We start from the raw sequence: 25429 nt of genomic DNA, 5'->3' as shown, positions 1-25429 counted from the left end.
GCCCTTGGTCACACATTTTACTTTCAGCATTCCAGGCGAATAACTAATAGGCTCATCAACATGCATCTGCATGTGATATTTTGTCCCTCTCCAACAAAATATTCCGCCGGTATTGCCTCATTCTTTTGTCTCACGGGGAAAAGTCCACGAGACACAAGAACACAGCTGGGGGTCTAGTAAATGTGCTATGGCGGCCCCCAACACATGGGGCAACCCTCGCGTTAAAGGACCAACACGAAACATCACCCCACCCCCCCCCCATCCAAAAGTTAAAAAAAAAGCCACTGGGAGTCTCACCAGATCCCCTGCCCATCCTGGGTCTGCCGTTTAAGGCAGCCCTGCAAAATCAGTTTAAAAAAAGGATAAATTCCACCGTGCAGTGACACCTTGCCCCCCTGGTCTAATACCAGAACCCTCCCTTTAATAAATCCATCCCCAAAATACCCTGGTGAGCTAATGCCCCCATCCTGGAGCCTCACTGACTCCCTACCTCTAAACAAGTCTCTGGACAGTGTAGGGCCTGGGGTGCCTAGCAGGTCAGTGGCTAAGGGGCTCCCCGTGCCTTCCACCATCTACCAATGATAGTAGGGGGGTCATGAGGGTCCAGGGTGGGGGCATTAGCCCAAAAGGATATTTTTTGGGGAGGAGGTAAGGGAGGAAACCCTACCTTGCTTTCTATTTAATGGAAAGAGGTGGCCAGGGTGGGGGCATCTCTACGGGGTTTGAATAAAGGGGGTTTCTGGTATTAGACTGGGGGTGTTGGATTGAATGGAGAGGGGTTTGGGCACTTTTTTTTTTTTAGCAGTGCTATCTCAAATGGTGGCCCTGGGGTGGGCGAGGAGTCTAATAAGACCCCAGTGGCTTTTATTTTTTTAACTTTTGTGGGGGTTTGCTGGGCTGCATGGCCTTTAATTCTAGCATGGGAGCATCAGGACCCACGTTGGGGTCCCAGTAATTCTGCGCTAGAATAACATTTTCACAAAAGCTATAGATAAAATAACGTGGCTGAAAATGTTCTGTAAGTTAGCCATGTTATTTTTTATTTACATAGAATTTACTATGCATTATCTGCTTTGCATGCATTTTGCAAGTGTATATATGCAAATCAGCTAATGATAATAGGGATGGATTTTATGCTAAAACAATGCTTGATATCGCCACGATAGGGCTATGTCATGCAATATACAGCATTCATTGAGTGATTAAAATGCTGTGCCCTAAGTTTATCCAGGTATATTCAGTGAAACCCCTATCTGGGTAAATTCTGCTGGATATCTGTCTAAAGTTATCTGGGCAAATAACTTTCCTGTTCACCAGCTTACTCAATATGGATCTCTCTCTCTATTACTTTGACAACATCTGTACATATTGTCATGCCAGTAAATTTTCCTGAATCTGCAAGAAATCCCCCAGTCTGCTTATTAATTTGGTTATTCTGACTCATTAGCTAACACTAATCCACAGGGAATATTTGTCTGTTCCTTACTGCAGCATCTGAAACTGCTCCCAGGCACAACTTTCCCTCCAGCTTCAGATCGTCCAACCTGGGCGGAAGGTTCACTTTTTGATTTCGGAGACAGCGTGACAGATGTGCCCATCCCCCCTCCCTGCATTTATTTTATATTTTTACCCTTATCTCGATGATATCAGGCGTTTTACTAAAACTGGCAGCTTCCAGAAAGCAGGACCCAAGGAGGCGCAGAGATCGACGTGACGCAATGGGGTCAGAGAATGAAATTACGGTAATTCTGGCAGTAATAGATTGGAGGATGGCAACACGGCAGTCAATAGCCTTTAGGGGCTTGCGCACGTAATCACATTATTAAAGCAGCACACACAAGAGAAGGTCTTCTTCACCCAGCAGCTTCTGACCTAAATCCTTTCAGATCTATGCCAGCCTCACGTAGACACTGCTTTGAACCTTGTTCAAGTGATTATTTTTTTGAACTGGCAGTTTTCCTCCTGCTTTTTTTATGCCTCAATTGGAACCAGGGTTGGGATCTGTGCTAAGAGCCTTCATTCGCAGCCTCCAGGGGATTTTTCCCTTATTTTATTCGCCCCCCCCAAAGAAAAAACCCAACATAATTAGTCAGGTCATTGCAGAAAGAGACCTCAGCTGGAGAATATGAACCAGGGCTTCTTCCAGAACCCTGCAATCGTGGGCCCTAAATCCAGCCACTAGGTGTCACCCTTGAGCAATGACCATGACACTCGTCCCTCAGGGGCCAGGAGTGCTGCCTTTGTACCATTTCTGCCTCTGCTGATCCAGGGGAGCGAAAACCCTGACTCAGAAATCAAACTGGGGAATTTCTGTATAGCCGTGCACAGCAGTGCTACAGAACCACAAGGCTGGTCCTTTTCAATAGATTTTAGTAACAGAGAAATTAAGTGGGACCGGGAGCTAGATAAAGATGGCTAAGATTAGGGGCAGCTGGAGGAGCTGAGGGCCTGCATCCTTGGGTTCCAGTTTACTCTGCTGCGGCTGAGATCCTGTCTCCCTAACAAATAATGGTTTAGAATGCAAATTTCAAGCCTATTTGTGCTTTTGGTGATAAAAACAGAGCACATAGAAGAATGGAAGTCAAATGGAGCACAAACATCTTGGATCTGTTGCCTTGCTTTTATATCTCTGCTCACAATTTGCTGTTGGCATTATTGAGATTCCTGAAATTTTTTGTCAATTCCACACACAGCTGGTGGTTTTTTGGGGTTTTTTTCTTAAAATTCAACCTTGGTTCTTACATTATTTATTTAAATTATTTAGAGTGATAAATGTGTGTGCGCTCCAATGATGTCCTGCTGAAATAAAGCTCATGTTTTATTTTGTCTTTAAACCCACTCCTCTGATATCTGCCATTTAGTTGTGAGCTCTGACGGTGAGGTGTGTTAGGGGAGCCATAAATATTAGACTACATTAAATTCCTCCATATCATGTGCTGGCAGTGCCCCTGTTCCCCCTCCCCCCCAAAAAAAAAAAAACTTACAAAGTCAAATACTGGAAGAAATGTCATATAACCCCATCTCTGGAATAGGACTTTTGGCCAATCCCGCTTTTTGAACTTTCTTTCCCATGGATTCTGGTATTTGTAGTTCTGTTGACGCCATTTACAATTGACATTAAAAGTACCAGAAGGCACCATGAGAGTGGATATATTAAAAAAAAAAACAAAAAACTAGGACTCATCTGCAGTCTTGCTCCAGAAACTGGGAGGGGAATGAGGCCACTTCAACTGTGTGCATTAGATATGCCTGTTATTTACGATTTCTCTAGTAGACCTTGATTACATGCTAGATAAAGGATTTAAGGGGACGATTACAGCTCTCTGCTCTGATCATTATGCTCTCCTTCACAATGCTTTTGTCCTTGAGCAGACTTCTTCAAACAATTCCCACAGCTCAGGAAAGGATACGCCCTGAATTCTGTACTACAGTTTTCTGTTAGCGGAAACAGAGGGTAAGAATAAAATGACTTCAAAGAAGTAAGCAGAGAAGATTCTTGGAAACCCAAGGGCATAGGTTTTTATGATGTAAGTTTTAAAAGTGGAGAAGTAGCTGGTCAACCAGGAATTTTTTTTACAAGCAGCTTGAGAAAGGGGTGTCAGCTGCTGCCAGGCCTGTCAAATCTCTGAAAACGACGGCAAGCAGGAAGCCTCCAGAAGCAAATCCCAAAACTCAGCTCCTGCCCTGTAACAAGACAGAGGAGAAGGAGGCCTTTTCATGCTGAGAGCTGCTGGACTACAAAAGGTAAAAGCTGACCTCCCTAGATCTTTCATCGTCACTGAACTGTAGTGAAATAACTTTAATTAACTTGTTGGATCTGAAAGCTGGGGCAGTGCTGTGCTTATGATCATCACCTTTGGTTTACTTTGAATCTGCACGCACAGTATAAAATGAGAGTGCATTCCGGAACTGAATATTTGGCTTTCTACAACGCATGTTGTTTAAGTATTTTAAAATATTTGACTCCTTCTCTAAACTGAGCAAATAGTTAAAAGTGTTGAATAATTCAATTGAGAGTAGAGAATAGTGGAACATGCTGACTCTGTATTCAGGACATGTTTCTTTCCTTCTTTCTTGTATTTATTCATGCACAGCATTTCTCTGGCAGCATTTAATATGCTTTAAGTATTTCTTATAAAATCAGTGTACACAGCTCTAGCACTGGCCAGAACATAAATTCACCTCCTTCCACTCATGTGTTATGCACCCACGTATGATCTGCAGGTAACTCGTATGCGGTTTTTCCCTCTACATGCGCCTAACTTAGAGGCAGATGTTCTAAAGTGCAATAACATGGGCCTTTTAAGCAGGCCGATGCAATATCGGTTCACATAAAACGGGCACTCATGATTGAGCGCCCGCTCTCCTAACGCGCGCCCAGCCACCTTTCCTGGGCAGAAGATGCATTATTTAAATGAGTGGTCGCACTAAAAAGGATGCGCTAGAGATAAATTATGCATTCCTGGAGCGTCCATGGCATAGGGCGCCCAGGAGAAGTGGCTGTGCGCCAGTTAGGATAACGGACACTCTTCCCTAACCTGACCGCCGGCAATTTCTTTTTTTTTTCATGCTTCTTCCTGTGGTTCCTCCTACTGAGAATCGGGTCGATACTCAGTAGGAGGAACCACAGAAAAGCAATATTTTGGGCTTTTTTGTGGCTTTTTGGGGTTTTTTTTAGACAGTTTGGGTCACATAAAGACTTAAAGCCAGCCCTGGGGCTAATGTTAAGTTTTCCGTGTTTAAACATGTGCATCGGGTACACAGTGATATTTTTACATTAGGGGTGCATTTACATGTGATGAGCACTATTAGTTATGCACTGGTTTAGACGCATGTTTTGGATGCGCTAATCTCCTTATTGCAACGGGTGTTAGCCTAGCGTGCCCAAAATGTGCGTCAAAGAGCTCATTAGCCTGTGAGCTAAGCTCAGCGCATGTTGACCTGTTAGTGTGTTAATTATTTTGTGTTAACAGCCCACCCATATAACTGACACACAAATCAGTTCGGAGGTAAGTTTCTTACATTAAATGTTGGCACATTATCTCTGACATTAATGCATAAAATCCCTGCTTACTGTAGCTCCCTGAGGTGTAGTTTTCTCATGGTAATAGTTCTGCATTAACACTTGCATGTTTTAATGCACATTATTTTACTATGCGTTCCTTGGTAATGAACGACTTGCATAATTATGCAGCTTATAACCTATTTTGCAGAGATTTTGTGTTGATGTTCTCGATAGCTAAATGACATGCATGAAAGCGCCAATAATGGGCAGAATTGATGTAAGATGCATTGTCGCTATTGTGAACACTAGTGCAGTTTAGTATTCCTGGCTCTTGGAATTTGCCATCCAGCCATTCTCCGTTTGCCTGAATTATGCTAGGAATCCACATGTCCTACCCTCTTAAGCCAGGTTGGGTCGTCCTCTCTGATCACTTCAGATTGTCTCATGTTCTTTGGATAAAGTGCATTTTTATTCTTTCCTGACCATGCATCTTTTAGAAATACTGATCTATTCAGCCAGAGATCCTGTGATTCTGTCATGCTCTACTCTTACTATGCTTATCCTGAAAAATCAGACCCATTTCCCTAGATACCCTGCATTCAGGAATGTCTTCATATTTCCAGTTTGTGTTTACAGTAGGATAATTGGATTTTGAGCCCCAAATGATGTGATGGTTGATAAAAATGAATTCATTGTATGTACTCCTAGCACACGATACATTAGTTCCTGGTTTCCATTTGCAGTAGTTCATCTGCAATAGCAAATTTCACTTACTACCAATGTGACGAAAAACTAAGATGAGACATCCACAGATTAGTTTGGTTAACTGTATCCATGAACCCAGGGCTCCATCAAAAAGTTAGGCCTTAAGCCTGAGCACAGATTATGTATTTATATATTTATTTAAGGTATTTTAAGTCGCCTACTGCCGAAGCTCTCAATCACACACTCTCACACATGCTCTCAGTCTCACACACACATTCTTTGAATTACACATACACACAAATGGACTTTCACTCACTCAGTCACCCTCCCTTCCAAAAGTACATAGGGTAGCAGCAGCTGCGGTGTTCGCTTTCAGCCCCATGGCCCATGACCTGTTCATGTTCGTTTGGGCCGCAGGAGATGACAACGCTCTCCCTACTGCTCCTACCTGCATGCAGCCCCATTGCGTCTTCTGATCTTGACTGCATGGGGGGCGGGGAGGGAGGAATGTAGTGGGGAGACCGCTGCTTCTCGTCTTGACCATGCAGGGGAGGGGGACATGATGGCTGCTCCTCCTCCTGATGCCTTGTGCTCCCTCCCGCTCCTCCTCTTGACAGCAGGGAGGCTCACCTGCTCTTCCTTGTCTGATCCTGCTGTGGGCCAGCTCCTAGGCCTCCAGATCCTCACCGACACCAGCTGGTGCTGCAGTCTGCTCTGCTCCCACTCCAAAGGGAGACGGCATTTTCTGCTTCCCACGTGTGGGCCCACTGCACCACTTGCTCTTCTGGGCCTCACTGTGAGCGGGAAGGAGGAGATGCTGTCCCCATGCCACCCTGCCTCCAGAATGGTGGCACTCTAGGCAGCCACCTAATCCAGCTAGTGCTTCCACCAGCCCTGGATGCCATTCTTATTTGTTTGTGGTTTTTTAATTCCTATAAATGTGCACCCATTTTTGCACTATTTACCAGTCAGAGAAGGTGTTTTCAAACAGCTCACATAGCAGTAAAGTCTGCGGCTGCTATGTATTTTGTACACATCGAATTTGCTGAATTTTTTTCAGCGTGAACTTAGAGGCATAAGTTCACTTTGAAACTACTCAGGTAATTGGCTGAGTACATATTTGCATATTCACATGTGTAAAGTTACACCTTCTCTTTGGAGGATTTAACTTGTGTGTACCCTTATGCATGTCTGTGTTAAAATCAGAGGTAGATATTCAAACATCTGGCTAGCTAAGTTAGGCATACAAACTTATCCAGCTAACTTAGCTGGGCTATTCATTGGTGCAGCTGAATATACCCAGATAACTTTAAAGTTAGCGAGATACTTATTTGGCTAACTATTAACTTAACCAGATCAATGCAAATATCACCACTTATTGGGCTAAGTTAACCAGATAAGTACTCCTCCCTGTTATACCCCCATCCGGCTGGATAACTATTTCTATTTAGCTGGCTAAGGGGGTCATTTTCTATAGCTTTCGCACACGAAAAGGGACATTTCGCGTGCGCTAGCTAGATCGGAGTGGAGTCGGGGCGGAGTCGGCACTGGAAGGGGAGGAATTGGGGCGGTACCGGGGTGGATGTGGCGAGGACATCGCTGACGGTGAAAAGGTAAGGGCCCTTATCGCCGCCAGTAACACGCCCAATAGCACCACCTTTCACGGTGGCGCTATTGGTTTGTGAAAGCCCATCCCCTGCTTTGCCCCCCTGCCCCCCCCCCCCCCCCCCGGTATCGCGCGATTCACTAAGGCCTAAGTGATGGCTGGACATTCAAATGCTACCAATTCGTTGGATAAATCAGAACTTAAGTGGCGCTGAATATTGACTTCAAGAAGTATGCTTGTAAGGGCCGACTCCGCCCCCACGCCACTGCCTGGAATGCCTTTCCTAAATTTGTGTAAAAATGGGAGAAGCCGGGTTATCCATGTGCTGTTCCCTGCACAGAGTCTGAGTCAATTTGAGGACAGCCATTTCCACCCATAAAACCTGCTTTTATGCTCCTAAATGATTTTGCAAACTACTCCCTTCATGTTTAATTATGTGCATTCATTTTATTTACTCATCCTGGTTATAATTGCCCTACATCTTTGGTCTGTTCATACCAGTTTTACCTCTGTTAGTGCAATTAGCACACACAATCTGCCAGCACAACATGTTCAGATCTGTTGTAATTGTTCTTTCCCATTTCTGATTTTAATCTTGTGTGTACCGCGTTGCGTGAAGCTTTTTTCAAAAAGGTGGTTAAAAATAAACACCAGACTGGGCATTTCAAACTATTTGTAATCCACTGGAAAAAAAATATCAGGGGTTAATACGGTTAAATCTGCGAATAAAACTCACACAGTGGCAGCTGAAAATGAGAACCCATCAATGACAGCAAGCACGCAGTTTCCTTATCTAAAAACATTTTTGGTAATTAACTGTAGAATATAAATATATATATATAAATAAAATACAAATCTAAGATGATTTATCCGAGAGGTTTTGTTAGATGCTCCAACTATCCTGGAATCTATTTAACCCGGTATTCACCGCACTATACGTGGGTCCCACGAATAGAGAAATGAGCAGATAGCCATCAAAACAACATCTGCATAACTCATTTCAACCTCCAGCCCAGTAATGTGCAGAAGAGGGTCCTGGGGAACCCCATGTTAAATTATTTTATGGGACAACAGGGCACCTCACCAGATGGAGCAGAACTTTTGAAAGTTCCTTGGTAAGATATTGTAGCACCACTTATTATGTCAATAGAGGGTACTCTAGGACATAGCAAGTCGTTCTTGCTGGTTAATTTACCTGCAGGAAAATCTGTGGGGCAGATTTTCAAAGGGGTACGCGCATAAGATATGCGCGTACCCCCGAAAACCTGCCCCAAGCTCTCCCTGCGCATGGCGAGCCTATGTTGCATAGGCTGCCGGCGCGCGCGGGGCTTTTAAATCTACCCCATAGTGTTTGCCTGGTCCACTTTCCTGCCCCATTTGTTCCAGTAACTTGATGGACAACACATTTTCCGTCCATACAGGGAAAACATACTGCAGTTACCTGCTTCCAAGTCATACTTGGGGAGGGCTAGTCCTGCTGTTGCTGTGACATTATGCAATATTAAAAGAGAAGACAGAATTATTGTTTTCTGATGCCACATTAACTGTTTGGTAGGCTTTTCCTGCCTGTGCATTTACACCACATAAAAGTTCAGTTTTGTGTTTCTGTCCCTATTTCAAGACTACTGTTAGAGTTTAGCTTGAGAAGTAACTGTAATCCTCACGTTGGCTGGCTCCTTGCTGACCAGGTGGAGTTCTAGTTTGAAATCAGGAATTTGTTCATTAAATATACAACTGTGACAAAGCTCTTTCCTATGTAAAATATAACATAATGAGCAGAATTTCTGCTCATTATGAATTTTTGTCATTTTTCTTAAAATGTTCTTGGAAGTTTGCAAGCTCATACCAAAGGCTATGGCCTGATTTCCACTGGGCTCCGTTGTTTGAGTGCTGTTTCTGAATATTCAAGGCTGTCTTCTTCCAAACAACTTAGACTGGCCACTGAGGAAGGCAGGATGCTGGACTCAGTGGACTTTTGGTTTCGCCAAGGATGGCACTTATGTTCTTAACTCAGCCTCGCAGTAATGCATAACAGCACCAACATACGTTTTGCTGCATCAAATGGTTTACACAGTTCCAATGCACTTACTCTGGAAGGTAAGTGATTTGCTTAAGATCACATGAAATCTGTAGGACCAAGGAACTGATCCTATCTCAGTCCTGGAGTTCCTTCCAGGATCCTACAACATTTACCTGAAAATCTGACCAGGTTTGTGTTGCAGCCAATATTTATACAATGAATTATCAAAACACAGGACAGGGCCTGATTTCTAAAGACTTATGTGCACATATAAGGCTGTTATAAGAAAATAAAAACATAAGATATGCCATACTGGGTCAGACAATGGTTCCATCGAGCCCAGTATCCTGTTTCCAGCAGTGCCTAATCCAAGTCACAAGTACCTGGCAAGTACCCAAACATTAGATAAATCTCAAGCTACTACTGCTTATTAATTACCGTAATATTCGTTTATTAATTTTTCCTCTAGAAACTTATCCAAACCTTTTCTAAACCCAATTACACTAACTGCTGTAACCACATCTTCTGGCAATGAATTCCAGAGCTCAACTAAGCTGAGTGAAAAATATTTTTTTTCGATTTGATTTAAATGAGGTACTTGCTAACTTCATGGAGTACCCACTGGTCCTTCTATTATCTGAGAGAGTAAATAACCAATTTACATTAACTTGTTCAACTCCTTTCATGATTTTGAAAACTTCTATCATATCCCCCCTAAGTCATCTCTTCTCCAAACTGAACAGCACTAACTTCTTTAGCCTTTCCTCATAGGGCAGCCGTTCCATGCCCCTTATTATTTTGGTCGCTGTACCATGCCCCCCTATTACTTTGGTGACCAGAATTGCACACAGTATTCAAGGTGATACAGAGGCATTATGACATCCTACGTTTTATTTTCCATTCCCTTCCTAATAATTCCTATCCTTCAGGCCGATACAGTACAGTGCGCGCCGATGGAGTGCACTGTTAGCCGGCATTTGGACGCGTGTTTTGGACGCGCTAGCTTTACCCCTTATTCAGTAAGGGGTAATAGATGCGCGTTTTGGACGCGCTAGCTTTACCCCTTATTCAGTAAGGGGTAATAGTGCGTTCAAAACACGTGTCCAACCCCCCCCCCCCCCCGAACCTAATAGCTCCTGCAACATGCAAATACATGTTGATGGCCCTATTAGGTATTCCTGTGCGATTCAGAAAGCAAAATATGCAGCCAAGCTGCACATTTTGCTTTCAGAAATTAGCGCCTACCCAAAGGTAGGCGCTAATTTCTCCAGGCACCAAGAAAGTGCATAGAAAAGCAGTAAAAACTGCTTTTCTGTGCACCCTCCAACTTAATATCATGGCGATATTAAGTCGGAGGTCCCAAAAGTTTAAAAAAGTAAAAAAAAAAAAAAAAAAAATTTAAAATGGCCCCGCAGCTGGCAGGTCAAAAACCGGACGCTCAATTTTGCCGGTGTCCGGTTTCCGAACCCATGGCTGTCAGCGGGTTTGAGAACCGACGCCGGGAAAATTGAGCGTCTGCTGTCAAACCCGCTGACAACCGCCGCTTCCGTAAAAAAAGAGGCACTAGAGACGCGGTAGTGTCCCTAGTGCCTCTTTTTACCGCCGGGCCTAATTTTAATAAATTAAAATACTGAATCGCGCGCACAGGAGAGTGGCCTGTGCGTGCGCCGGGAGCGCGGGCAATCGCCCACTTTCCCACGTTTTTACTGTATCGGCCCGATTTGTTTGCTTTTTTGATTGCCACAGCACTCTGGGCCAACAATTTCAATGTATTATCCACCATGACGCCTAGATCTCTTTCCTGGGTAGTAACTCCTAAGATAGAACCTAACATTGTGTAACTATGCAAGGGTTTATTTTTCCCTATATGCATCACTTTGCACTTGTCCATATTAAATTTAATCTGGCATTTGGAAGCCCAATCTTCCTTTCTTGCAAGGTCCTCCTGCAATTCGTCACAATCCACTTGAGATTTAACTACTCTGCATAATTTTGTGTCATCCATAAATGTGATCACCTCTCTCATTGTACCCTTTTCCAGATCATTTATAAATATACTAGCTGTTAGGCCTGTTCAAATGGTCGAGATTCCATCGGCCAGACCGGCACATCGTGGGAGGGCCTGTATTCCCTCCCTCCCCCCTTCCCCAGTGGCAGAGGGACAGGCTCAGGCTGTGAGTTGGGAAGTGGGAAGTGGGAGCGCCTGTGCTGTTGTGTGCGCGAGAGCTGCGCCGTCTTTCTCTGGTGTTCTAGGCGTCAAATCTGCAGGTCAGTTAGAGCTCTCTCTTCCGCGCACACGCGACCCGTTGGCTCTACTGCGCATTTGCGGCACGTCGGCCCCAGCTCCCTTATAGGTATGGTTAAAAAGCACCGATCCAAGTACAGATCCCTGAGGCACTCCACATTTTACCTTTTCCCATTGTGAGAACTGACCATTTAATCCTACTCTCTGTTTACTGTCTTTTAACCACAAAAGGACATGACTTTTTAGTTTTCTTTGAAGCCTCTCATGCGGGACTTTGTCGAACACCTTCTGAAAATCCAAATATACCACATCTACCGGTTCACCTTTGTCTACAAAACATGTAGGAGATTTGTGAGGTAAGACTTCCCTTGGGTAAATCCATTTTGGCTGTGTCCCATCAAACCATGTCTTTCTAAATGTTTTGTGATTTTATTTTTTATAACAGTTTCCACGATTTTTCCCGGCACTGAAGTCAGGCTCACTGGTCTATAGTTTCCCAGGTCACCCCTAGATCCCTTTTTAAATATAGGGGTTAGATTGGTAATCTTCCAATCTTCAGGTACATAGGATGATTTTAATGAAAGGTTACAAATTAATTGAAATAGGTCTGAAATTTCATTTTTTAGTTCTTTCAGAACCCTGGGGTGTATACCATCTGGTCTAGGTGATTTACGGTACTAAATCACCAGAGCTCAGTGCACATAGAAGTGTGGGTGTAACCCATTTTCACACATTCTTTTCTGTGTACTTGGGAGAAGCATTCTGGGCATAGAACTTTTGGGGTGGAGCTGGGATGTGTGCATACTTTTATATTTTCAAACATATGCTCGTAAGTTCACCTGAACAAGTTACATCCTCACTACAGCAGGCATAACTTTGTGCAGGTGAATTTGTGTGCATATCATTATTTGTTGATTTAAAGCTATGAATGTTACTTTTGTAAACCATTGTGATCTTTTACATGGAATGACAGTATATATAGGGGCGGATTTTAAGAGCCCTGCTCGCCTAAATCCGCGCGGATTTAGGTGAGCAGGGCCCTGCGCGCCGGTGCGCCTATTTTACATAGGCCTACCGGCGAGCGCAGAGCCCCGGGACTCGCGTAAGTCCCAGGGTTTTCAGAGGGGGGCGTGTCGGGGGCGGGCCCGATCTGCGCGGCGTTTTCGGGGCGTGTCGGGAGCGTTTCGTGGGCGGGCCCGGGGCGTGGTTACAGCCCGGGGCAGTCCGGGGGCGTGGCTGCGCCCTCCGGACCCGCCCCCAGGTCGCGTCCTGGCGCGCTAGCGGCCCTCTGGCATGCGGGGATTTACGTCTCCCTCCGGGAGGCGTAAATCCCCCGACAAAGGTAAGGGGGGGTTTAGACAGGGCCGGGCGGGTGGGTTAGGTAGGGGAAGGGAGGGGAAGGTGAGGGGAGGGCAAAAGAAAATTCCCTCCGAGGCCGCTCCAAAATCGGAGCGGCCTCGGAGGGAACGGAGGTAGGCTGCGCGGCTCGGCGCGCGCCGGCTATACGGAATCGATAGCCTTGCGCGCGCCAATCCCGGATTTTAGTGGATACACGTGGCTACGCGCGTATCTACTAAAATCCAGCGTACTTTTGTTTGCGCCTGATGCGCCAACAAAAGTACGCCAAATCGCGCTATTTGAAAATCTACCCCAAAATGTCTAAATAAATATCAATACTTATGCACAAATTTTCAAACCAAACTTATGCTCATAAGTTTGGTTTGAAAATTCAAGGTAAAGTCTGCACAGAAAAGGTACATGCAGACTTTATCCGAATGCGCAGTTATCAAATGACCCTCTCCAAACAGAAATTAATCACGAGGTGTTGAGAAGGCAAGGGCACGTGAGAGCTGCAACCTCATGGCAGTAGTGTGTTTTTCTTGTGTAACACCAGATTCAAACTAGCATGTTACGCAAGCATTTTAACAAATGATTATTGGCATCCACGATGTGTGTATACTGGGAAAATGCCGCATACCTCCAAGCTACAGCAAGGGACTGAAAATTAACCCCCTTAAAAAATATTTTGATTGAGAAACAATAAGCCTTAATGCTTTTGATGCAACTCCAACATTGCTCTCTGCTTCAATGGCAAGAGGTAACAGGGAATTGGACTCAAACAGCAATCAACAAGGACCCTGACTTTGGCAGTCTGGGAAACATAATTATAAAGGTGGCTTGTATGGCTAGCAGTTACTACCATAAGCTTGCTGGGCAGACTAGATGGACCATTTGGTCCTTTTCTACCATCATTTCTATGTTTCTATTCAACAAGTACATGTTTACTCCATGTGACATGTTATGGAAATTAAAGGCATGAACAAAGCCAATAAATATTACATTGCATTGAAAAGGGTGGATTGTATAGTATACGGTGCTGACCAAAAGACAGACATAGCCATCTCTGAAGGAAAGGTTGGTCTCAGATGGGGACCACTGAGGGATGATTGTTGCTTGCCTAGAGAGAGAGAGAGAGAGAGAGTCTTGCATTGCATAGGCTAGTGAGATTGCGCATGTTTCTAAATATGAACACAGTGAAAAAGCTAAAAGTGGCATAGGACAGTAGATAGATGCAGCCCACACAACCTTATTCTCTTGCAGGGTTTTGGTTTCCCAGTGGTTGCGTTCATCTGGAACTTAGATAGTTTGCATAAACTGAACCTTGCCAGCAGTCCCAGAATCTTCCTCCTGTAAGCTTGAAACGGGAAAAGTTCTGTTGGCAGGGCTCCTGTTTGACTCTATTCTGCTCTGTTTGGAAGAAGAATATATCCTAGGTTCCTCCTCTTGTAGTATCTCCTCTGGAGCAGCAGCGCCACACAGGCCAGTAGACCTACAGCACAGAGAATGCCCACCAGGGAAGAATAGGCAGGAGACTGGGAGTACCCATGATGCATTTGTAGCTGCGCTTCTTTTCCTGTTTGAGACAACACAAACTCAAATGACTAACGAGAAAACAAAACGCTGCTGTGTTTCTGGGGACTTAACTACATGACTGAAGGTGCCTTGTGTTCGTTATTCAGAGATGATACCGTGAAAACCTTACCTACAGTGGCCTAAATTCCACCTAAGCAGCCCCTGAAGCAGCTCTCGCCTATTCTGAGGTGGAAACCACCCTCCACCTCACTGTCGGGGGCCCTTAATTTGAACTCATACCACTGCTGTGCTTACATGGACCTAGCTACGGCTTTTTCTCACTTGCATTCTTCTTCTCCCTTCTACCACGACCCAGACTAAATCAGCAAGTCCGGTTGTTGCCATGGCTAGCAAGGAGCAACAGGGAGTCCCTGTGCCATGCTTTATCAGCATTAAGCAGCATCTGAAAATATGGTCACTTGAGGAAACAGAAATGCGGGGAAAGAGATCAGAAAGCAATTTTTTTGTTTCATGTTTTATAATGAAAGGGGCCCTCAGACCTTTCTACATCAAGATTGCAGTCTGCGTTTCAGGATTTGGCATGGACTGCACCTGCTTAGAGGGCGGAGTAACTCCTGTGTAAAATGCAGAGAGAGAGATGGAGAACCATAAGAAGAGAAGGGGGGAAAGACTCACCGTGTTTAAAGACAATTGGCCCCTGGGAGAGTCTTGCTGCTTGGAACGGGCCCCTGGAGCCAGACAGTTCACGTTTTTGTCTGCCGTTTGTACAGCCTTGAGTACAGCGATTGGGAACAGAATCATTGTGGCAGATGATAACATCACAAAAGAGATAGACCTCTGGGAAATCCCCAAACTTAAAGACCTGAAATGCAAAGCGCTGCTCCCTCTGATCCCAGACTGGATATGTGCGTAGCGTGGAGTCCTGCAGGCACCTGGAGACAAGAAAGGAGAAGAATCAGCGACAGAGGTAACAAAGTTGACTGTGCAGCTCAACAGAGGAAGGAACAGGCATTAATATTTCCTGAGTAATTTGTTCAATGTGGAAACATACCAGTTCTTTCTAACTAGGATCAGATGTAAGGATCTGGAAAAAGGATATAAAAAAGTGGAAAAAAGGACTAGCTAGTTTGTTTGCACGGTTTCTTTTGGTCAGAGCTATAATTTCCCGCAGCTTCTCAAATGCAGAAAGTGAACTTTTAGCCTGATGCTTTTTTTCAAGTGTCATTGGTTTGAGAGATACATAAAACAACATTTTATCAGAGGAGGGCTTTTTCTGTGGTGGGGCCAGAGTTATGGAACTCGGCACCACTTGAGGTGGGGATGGAGACAAATTATTTGGCATTTAGAAAGAAAGTAAAAGCCTGGCTGTTTCCATCTTAGCCTACCTCTGTTGGAGGTATTTTGGGAAGTTCAGGATTGTCAGTAGTGGGATAAGCTAATGTTTGTATCAGTGGGATATGGTAAGGGGAACTATTGTATCTTTTTATTTTATTGTAAGACTTATTGTTTTTTATTTTAGGATTATTTTACTTTGTGTGTGTGTATTTTCATATATTGTATACTGCCCTGGACAGGTCTTGTATATGAATGACTGGTATCTCTAAGAAATGAGAACTAAATAAAATGAATGATATTCTGGTTTTGCTGGTCAGCTCTGAAAGAGACATACAGTGATTAGTAATCCAGTCAAAGCTTGCACTCTTGGGTTTCTGAGAATTAGTGAAAAAATCTTTTTTTTTTTTTTTTTTTTTAAAGAGTGACTGAATGACTGAAAGGGATTGGCACAAAGTTAGAGCCTTTTACCTCAAGTCATCAGTTTGGATCTGGTCCTTCCCATCTGAAAGATATCTGACTGAAAAGAGTTGGTGGTCTCAGTCCTTTCTCACTGGACAGGAGTACACATCTTTTAAAACAACCTTCACAATTTAGCACTGACATGCACCAGTGTTGGCAGTCTCTCTACAGAAGCCAAAGCTTCTGCAGGTCTGGAGGGCAAATTGTACTCCACTCTCACCCTGCGAGGTGCTGCCTCCAGAACTGGCAGAGCAGAGAGCGCAGCTCATACTGCTGCGGCCCATATGGTACCTGCTCCAGGGAGAACATCACTTTCCATTCTGACCTCTTTCACAAGCACCATCCGTTTTGTAAGAATATGTTTTGAGGACCTAATTGAATTATTTCTGCTACAGCATGTCCAAAGACATTTTCCACATTCCTCCACACTGCAGTTACTATAGGGGCAAAAAAAAATCTGGATAAGGAACAATAACCTACAAGTGGGCAAGCTTCTATGACCAGCAGCTGAGATATATCCTTAGCAGTGTAGGCAGGAATAACGGGGCAGATTTGATGAGCCCGTTTGTTTGTTTGTTTTTGGTTTTTTTTTAAATCTGTTGTCATCTAGCTTCTCTAGTTAACCCACATTCTGTTTATCATGGGATGTAGATTCCTATTGGCTAGGGAGCAGGAATGAGGAAAGAAGTGTAGGAATATTGCAGGTGTGCTGGACATAAATGTTGATGTCAAAGACCTCAGCCAGGAAAAGAAAAATATACTGAAATATAAAATGGGAAATAAAATATAGAAAACGTGTGCTGTGGGTAAACAAAAGCATTTTAATAAATGTTGGGGTTATAACTGTAGGAGCAGCTGCTGTTTTAGTAGAAATGAAGTGATAGGGTTCTTACCCATGTTTGATAAGACTGTAAGTCATATGTTCTGGTTCTAAAGATGGTGAGGATTTGCAGTTCTCTGTCAGTAGCTGCAGGCTTTCATCATCTGATTCCACCTTAAATTCCACATAGAGGCGTCTGTGCATGTTGACCTCATAAGGGAAGCTGGTAACTGGGTCACGGAAATCTTCGCTGTGGTAGAACCTCAGTGAGATGTTGTGATGACCTAGAGCCACCACATCAGTGACCGTGGGTTTGAAATGCATGCTCAGGGTTTCATTCGCCACCATCTCACACTTCAGGGGGACCTCAATCCGGTGAATCAGAGTGTCAGGGACGGTCCCATAAACAGTATTAACATAAAATGTTTTCCCATCTTCAATCTAGGAAATAACAAGGAGCTGAATTTAATAAGGGGTGAAATGCCAAAAAAGAACACAAGGACATTAGGGAGAGAGTGCTAACAGGTGAATTTTCAAAGGAGCTATGCATGTAAATGTAATATACTATTGTAGCAATTTTCAAAAGCCATTTACCCGCATTAAGTGCACTTAATGTGGATAAAACCTATGGACAGTTCAATTGCATATATTGTAGCAATTTTCAAAAGCCCACTTACACGGGTAAAGTGCATTTACACATGTAAAACCCAGTTTTAAGCATGTAAACATTTTTGAAAATTACCCCTCAGGATACATATTTTACATGTACATGCATTGGGACAAATCTGCAAAATGCAGTTCTACCATAATGGAGGTTTATTAGGAATTATTTGGAAAGGAATAGAGAATATAACTGAGAATATCACAGTGTCTCTATAGATCTATGATGCAACAGCATCTCGAGTATTGTATGCGGTTCTTATTGCCCCATCTCAAAAAAGAGAGAGCAGAACTAGAAAAGGTACAGAGAACTGAGAGAAGGGCAATAAAAGCGATAGAGTATGGAACGAGTGTCTTCATATGAAGAAAGTCTAAACAGGATAGGGCACTTCAGCTTAGAAAAGAGACGGCTAAGAGGGGACATGATAGAAGTTTATAAAATCAAGAGTGGGGTGGAACAGGTATATAGGGAACAGTTATTTTACCCCCGTCAAATAGTACTAGGACTAGGGGATCCTCTGTAAAACTAAATGGTAACATATTTAAAAAAAAAAAAAAAGGTAAGAATATTTTTTTCAGTCAGTGCACAGTCAAGCTGTGGACTTTGTTGCTGGAGGATATGGCAATGTTGATAGCATAGCTGGGGTAAAAAAGGTTTCGCCAAATTTCTGAAGGACTGGTCCATTAACACGCATTACCTAGGCAAGTGTGAGAGTGATCACCCCTTATGTTTAGGAGGGGACCTCCCTGTTAGGATCTTCTGGCAGGGGCGGTGTTAGATGCAGTAGTAAACCAGGGGAGAAATGAATGAGTGAAGCCCTGACGGTGCCAGGCTCGCTGAAGCTCTGTCATAGTGACATCACTCTGCTTTGCCAAAGGGGCCCTTTGTGCTGCTGGGACCCAGGCAATAGTCCTGATTGCCCCTAAAAACCAAAGTCACCCAAATTGCCCACTGTTGGAGGCAGGATGCTGGGCTTGATGCACCATTGGCCTAACCCAGCATGGCACTTCTTTTGTTCTTGTGTATGTAATCCGAGACTGCTGAAATTTGAGGCTGATCACTGGTAATCTGTGGGTACCAGACCCCATTGCAGTTTCCTAATATCCATTCTTTTGTTACTAAAATAAACGCCAGCTTTTGAGTTCTGGGTCTGCCTTATCTGACAGAAGTTAACATTATCATCTTCAAGACCATGTGATGGGAGCACAGAGAAGAAGGTAATATTAGGTTAAGATGCGTGTATATTCTTTTGGCGTACTTTTAACTATAAATTGACTTATGTGGGCATCGCTAACATTATAGAGAGCACTGCATTCAGGCAGTTAGTAATATACAGACCTTGGCCATAAAGAGGACTGATGTAGTAGAGTTTTAATTGATACAGGGTGGGAAAATGAAGGTCACCTGTTTAGTGGCTGTTTAAAAGAGTGAGTACCAGCAGCAGCAGTAGTCTTGTCCACCATACACAGGAAAGTCAGAATCTAACTGGCAAGGCAGGACGTAAAGGCATTAGATTGGAGCCCAGGCACAAGCGGCTGGCAAGGGGGTTCAGAAGAAAATGTGACCATGAAGATTATGCAGAAATAAAGGCAACTAAAGATGGACTGTCAGAACCAAAAGGGGATTTTGATGGCTGATGCATTTCAGTAGCAGGTGAGGAAGGAACTGACACAAAAGTCAGTCAGTTTCTTTTTTCTATGGGGGGAAAAAACATGAAGAGTGGAAAGACACCAAGGTCAGAGAATGTATTTTTCTCAGTTCTGGTGGACAAGACAGAGGAATTACATGGACCTCTTGAACAGGTATTTTAATAATAATAAACTGGGTACTCACCTTATGACTGGAGAGAATTCATGTTATTCCCCTATGTAAGAAAGGATTATGAACTACATGAAAATCTTCTGTAGTAGATAAAATATGGAAACACTAGACAGTATAGAGGAACAATCTTCCTGAATTTCTGAGGAGAACACAATTCAGCTCCAACAATGAGAAATCAATAAACTTAGGATAGTTTTTCACACAACCACACAGGATAGAAAACGTGTTCTTACAAGGATTTTGGAGCCGCATTTATCGAAAGGCACAGAAATGAGAGCCCAGGCTCCAGCCTGGCGAGCCTGACACTTAGGGTCATTAAGGTGAACGTCCCAAATGGATATATTGGCATCAGTGACCAGGCTGAGTGGAAGATGGTATTCAGCCCCATGAGATAGGCAGGTCAGGCCTGATAAAGCCTCTGGTTGCTCTGTTCCCTCTGGATGAGGAGGTTCTATAGGTGGTAAAAATAAAAACAGATAACTCATAGGTCCATAGACAATTTAAACTAACTGAATACATGATATTTTAGGACATTGTTTGTAATTGTTTTCTCTTTGTATGTTTTGAGCACTTTGCAAAACAAAACATTTGATGTTAAGATCATAAAATAGAAAAATGGGGCATGAAATTATTTGGGAGTCACTCGACACACAATTAAACTGTGGAATTTGTTGCCAGAGAATGTGATCAAGACATTTTAGTGTAGCTGGGTTTAAAAGGGATTTAGACAAGTCCATACAGCATTATTAGCCAAACAGATTTGATAAAACCACCAAAAAGGAATGGATCTACTCTTTGGGATTCTGCCAGTCACCTCCTTCATCAGTCTCTCTCTCTCTCTCACACCAATCACTCCCCTCTCACACACACACACCAGTCATCTCCCTGACCAGTCTCTCACACACACACCAGTCATCTCCCTGACAGTCTTTTTCTCTCTCACACACACACCAGTCGCCACCCTGACCACTTTCTTTCTCTCTCTCACACACACAAACACCAGTCAGCCTCTACCACTCTCTCTGATACACACACTTCACCAACCTGACCAATCTCTCAATAATAAACATGCTCTCTCTCTTACACACATGCTATCAATCACAAACAGGCTCTCTTTTCACTTATGCACACACTCTCAATTGCACATTTGCTTTCTTACATACATGCTCTCAGTCACACACATGCTCTCTTTCTGTCTCTCACACACACTCTGGCTTGCTCTCTCTCACTCATTTCCCACCCCCCTCCACAGAGCACAACTGGCAGCTGCAGCAGCCGCCTCCTCCTCCAGCATCCGTGACCCAAGAAAGAAGAATCCCATCAGCTGCAGGGGTTAATGCTGCTGTCTCTCATTATTGATTGCTGGCTGCTCCTCATTTTGCTCTGGGCCTATGCTGCTGCTTGGGGACCAATGCTGCTGCTGCTACTTTTCAATGCAGCATTGCCCTTTCTTCCCATGTGACTCACTGCACATCACTTCTTCTTCTGGGCCATGGGGACATGAAGAAGAAAAGGCCATGATTTGTTGTCGACTTCCATTACCACTTCTGCCATTCCCATCTGGGCTTGAATTGCTGATAGCCTGGGCAGCAATGGCAGCCGTGGTAGAGTGTCTGCCTCTTGCTGGGGTGGAGGAAGGGGAGGGAAGAGCAACTGGGCCAACAGGAAACAAGCGTGCAACACGCCTGCCAGTGCTTGGTGACACTGATTCAGAATCTCTGCCTTACACCTGGAATTTCCTTGCTCCTCAGCTGTCAGAGAGAGAGGACATATCTCGTCTGCGACCTCATCCTGGGATATAAGGGAGGTGTAATCCTAGGCAGTTGCCAGTACCTTCTGTTGCTTGCAACAGCAGACAAGTGAGGACTGGTTGTTCATAGCTCCCAAAGCCAAGATTAGGTCTAGTCCTCACTCCTGGGGCAACAGTCCCTTCAGGATAATTTCCTCAGTGGAGCCAGCATCTCAGGAAATTCTGGGTGGAGAAAACACGCGGGGTTGATTTCAATACTCTTTGAGGTCTGTTGAGCTCCTCTGAGAGGGGGTTCACTAGACGGTAGGTCTAGATCAGGGGTGGGCAATTCCGGTCCTCGAGGGCTGCAAACCAGTCGGGTTTTCAGGATATCCTTAATGAATATGCATGAGAGATACCTGCATACTCACTGCCTCAGTTGTATACAAATCTATTTCATGCATATTCATTAGGGGTATCCTGAAAACCCGACTGGTTTGCAGCCCTCGAGGACCGGACTTGCCCACCCCTGGTCTAGATGAACCAAGACATGGCCCTCTAGAGCATTCTTCTCTCTGCTCATGCTATTTTGAAAAAAAACAAACAGGAAGGAGGAAGATGACTCTGAGATAGCTCCAGGACTCCAGATAGCTTTCTTGGGGTGGTGAGAACAAGAGGGAGAGGAATTTGCAAAGCAAGGGCAAACCATGGCATTTTTTTTTTCATCTGCAAATGGACCAAACGGAGTTCTCGCACTGTCCCGCCATGAGTAGCAGCAGGAACACCATCACGGCATGTGGGCTTAGTGAAGCAGTCCTAACATGCTGCAAGGCCAGAGGTGTACAGCTTGCAGTGCAAAACTAATGCCCAGCATTATGCGGTTCTTCTTCCCTGATTGCATGAGGGGCAGAATCCAAGCTCCATGGATGGGGAAGAGGCCCCTCCCCTATCATTCAAAGGGATAAGGAATCCTCTAAAGGCATTCCCAGTACACAATGCCCTGAAATGCAAGGTGATTCCAGAAGGGGATGCCCTACAGTGGGGTCTTAAAGGGGGCAAAATCATGGGTAAATTATACCCCCTACTTCTGGAAGACAGAAATAATCTCCTTAGAATACCTAGGTCAGATGCATTAATTTCAGCTGTTACTTACAAAACAACAATCCCAGTAGAAGGAGGGATGACATTAAAAGATACACAGGATAGGGGAATAGAGGCCATTCTAAAACAAACTTTTTCTACAAATGCCTTGGCAATACAGGCCTCTATCTGTGAGAGACATGTAGCACAAGCAGTATTATGCTAGATCCAGCAGCTCTCAGAGAGCATGGAAAGAGTGTGGCTAGAATCTTGTGTGGCATTCATGGTAGACATGATGTTTGATCTGGTCAGAATGTTCCCCTGGACATTAGCCTCAGGGGTGGTGACCAGGAGGCTTCTATGGCTGCATAATTGGGCAGTGGATTCAGCATCTATAATGCACCTTTGCAAGCTCCCCTTTAAAGGGAGCCTACTTTTTGGGGAAGAACTGGACAATCTAGTGAAAGACATGAGAGAATATAAATCCAAAAGGTTACCAGAAGATAGGGCCTGGTCCGGGACACAGGGCCCTAGGCACCAGAGTCTCTGGGATCTACACAGATTTAGTCCAGCTAGGTGATCCGCTCCTCACATGGCATGGAATAAGACACATTTCTTTTGAGGAGCCAGAAGGATGAAGGTGGAATCCCCTGCAGAATCAGGAAGTAGTTGCCCTGCCCAGTGATATTCAGCAGTTCCCTCTAACAGTAGTACCAGTGGTCACTGCCTCTTGTGGTATTACACGGAGTGGACATGGATCACAATGGACCAATGGGTTCTGGAGATTGTATGAAGGGGATTTGCTCCAGAATGCATGACGTCAGTCCCAAAGGGCTTTATGATCTCTCCCTGTACTTCAAGTCAAGAGGGAAGCCACAAAAAATAATTTTACTAACTCTACAGCATCTGCAGGCTATGATCCTGATCTTGCCCTGGGAATGGGGGCAAGAGATGTATTCAATCTATTTTCTAGTGCCAAAGAAGGACAGTTCTTTCTGTCCTGCCCTAGATCTAAAAGAGGTCAACAAGTGTTGGCATGTACCCCACTTCTGAATGGAAACTCAGTTCCATCATGGTGGCAGTAAGAATATGAAAGTTTCTTGCCTCCCTGGTCTTGGCAAAAGCATATTTCCATTCAAAGCTCTCATAAGAATCTCCTACAATTCCGTGTACTAGATGAACATATTCAGTTCCAGACACTACCCTTTGGGCTAGTGACTGCTCCAAGTACCTTTTACCAAGTTCATTGTGGCGGTAGGGGCAGCTCTTCACAAACAGGGCATAATGGCACATCCTTATCTGGACGATTGGCTCATAAAGGCCAAACCTTCCCAGGAGAGCTATAAGGCATCATCTATTGTGGTCTGCCTCTTGGAGCAATTAGGATCGGTGATAAAGTATGCAAAGAGCAATTTAGAGCCAATTCAAATTCTAAAAATGTTTGGTGCCCTATTTGACACAGAAGAAGGGCGGGTTATCCTATCCCCCAACAGGGTCACCAAACTGATTGCTCAGGTGCTAGCCTTCCGCTCTCAAGATGCGCCCAAAGTATCGGACTACCTCCAGCTATTGGGGATTATGGCAGCCATGCTAGACCAGTCTCTTGCCTCCCAGGATTACCAGCTCCAGTTCCTTGTGCCCCATTCAGTTAGAGAGAGCCTGGGATGGTAGATGAGGCCATCCAATCTACAGAAGTGGTAGACCTAGAGACTCTTACCTGGATCATTGTGGCTACAGATGCCAGCTTATCCAGATGGGGAACCCATTGTCAGGGCTGGCTGATTCAGGGGCACTGGACAAGGAAAAGGATATCATGGTCAATAAATAGATTAGAGACAAGCGCCATCAGATTAGCACTGCAGCATTTCCTCCCTCTGATAAGAGTCCTTTCAGACAATGCCACAGTGGTGGTGTTGCAGGGCTGGTGCTTCCATTGGGCAAACTAGGCAGTCACCTAGGGTGCCAAAATTTTGGGGGCAGCAAAATCCAGCCAGTGCAAGGCCCAGAGGGGTGCAATGCCAGAGTCAATACTGACAGAGAAGAGAGCACTGTGTGGAGCCACTGCTGCCAATAGGTATGATGGGGAAGGGTGTACATGACCAAAGGTTTACCTAGGGCACCAAATACTCTTGCACTGGCCCTGGCATACATGAACAAGAGGGCACCCACAACTGGTAGAAGAAACTGCCCAGCTATGTAAGTGGGCAGAGCAAAACTTGCTCCTTCTCTCAGCATCCCACATTGCAGGGAACAAGAATCTGCAGGCCTGGTTAGATCCAGGGGAATGGGAACTGAACCAGGAGGCCTTCCAAAGAATAGTGGAATGGTGGGATTGTCCTGGTACAGATTTAATGATGACCTGAGCGAATGCCAAAGGCAACATATTCTTCAGCTACTGGGCAGAAGCAGGGTGTCTGCACATCTTCCTACTGTGGCCCCTCATAGGCAGGATAGTAAAGAGGATAGATCATCCCTCAACAGTTAACTTGGTAGCCCTTGACTGGCTTAGGAAACCTTTGCATGCAGATCTAATAAGATTGCTATCCGGAACCCTTCCATACAGTAACTTCCCAGGGAGCACAGTCAGCGGTACCAGTGAAAGAGACCTCTCCATTCTGTCTTACAGCCTGGTCCTTTGAAAGGGTAAGCCTGCATGGGAGGGAGTACTCCCCATCAGTGATAGCAACCATGCTAGAGGCACATAAAAACCTCTCCATTGTTAGCCTATATCAGGATTTGGCAAATGTTTGAGGGGTTCTGCTTTGAGTGCAGAATTACCCCCTGAAGATCAGACATCTCACCAATCCTTAATTTTCTGCAAAAAAAAAGGTCTGGACAAAGGATTCGTTTATAATTCCTTGAAAGAATAATTACCATTTATATCCTAATACATTGGCTAGATTAAAGGCATTCAGGAGCAGCACACCCAGATACAGTGTATTTTCTAAAGGGGGGGGGGAGTGTATTCAGCCCCCCTTTCAGCCAATAATCCCTCAATGGGATCTTAATGTGGACCTCATGGCATTGGTAAGGGCTTCCTTTGAACCAGAAAAACAGGCATCCTTGAAA

General features: G+C 44.5%; 1 protein-coding gene across 1 annotated transcript in view; it reads left to right on the top strand.

The window, feature by feature from the left end:
- The first annotated feature begins 3623 nt into the window (after positions 1-3623).
- The window catches only part of PRRT3 (proline rich transmembrane protein 3), a 155570-nt gene continuing 133764 nt past the window's right edge, over positions 3624-25429 (top strand). The window contains exon 1 of the mRNA XM_029601192.1: positions 3624-3744. The gene's annotated coding sequence lies outside the window, so the exon portion shown is untranslated. The remainder of the gene's footprint in view (positions 3745-25429) is intronic.

The sequence above is a fragment of the Rhinatrema bivittatum genome, chromosome 4 (genome assembly GCF_901001135.1).
Source record: "Rhinatrema bivittatum chromosome 4, aRhiBiv1.1, whole genome shotgun sequence".
Taxonomy (NCBI): Eukaryota; Metazoa; Chordata; class Amphibia; order Gymnophiona; family Rhinatrematidae; genus Rhinatrema; species Rhinatrema bivittatum.
Note: the sequence above shows the minus strand (reverse complement) of the source record. Positions and strands in the feature narration are given on the sequence as shown.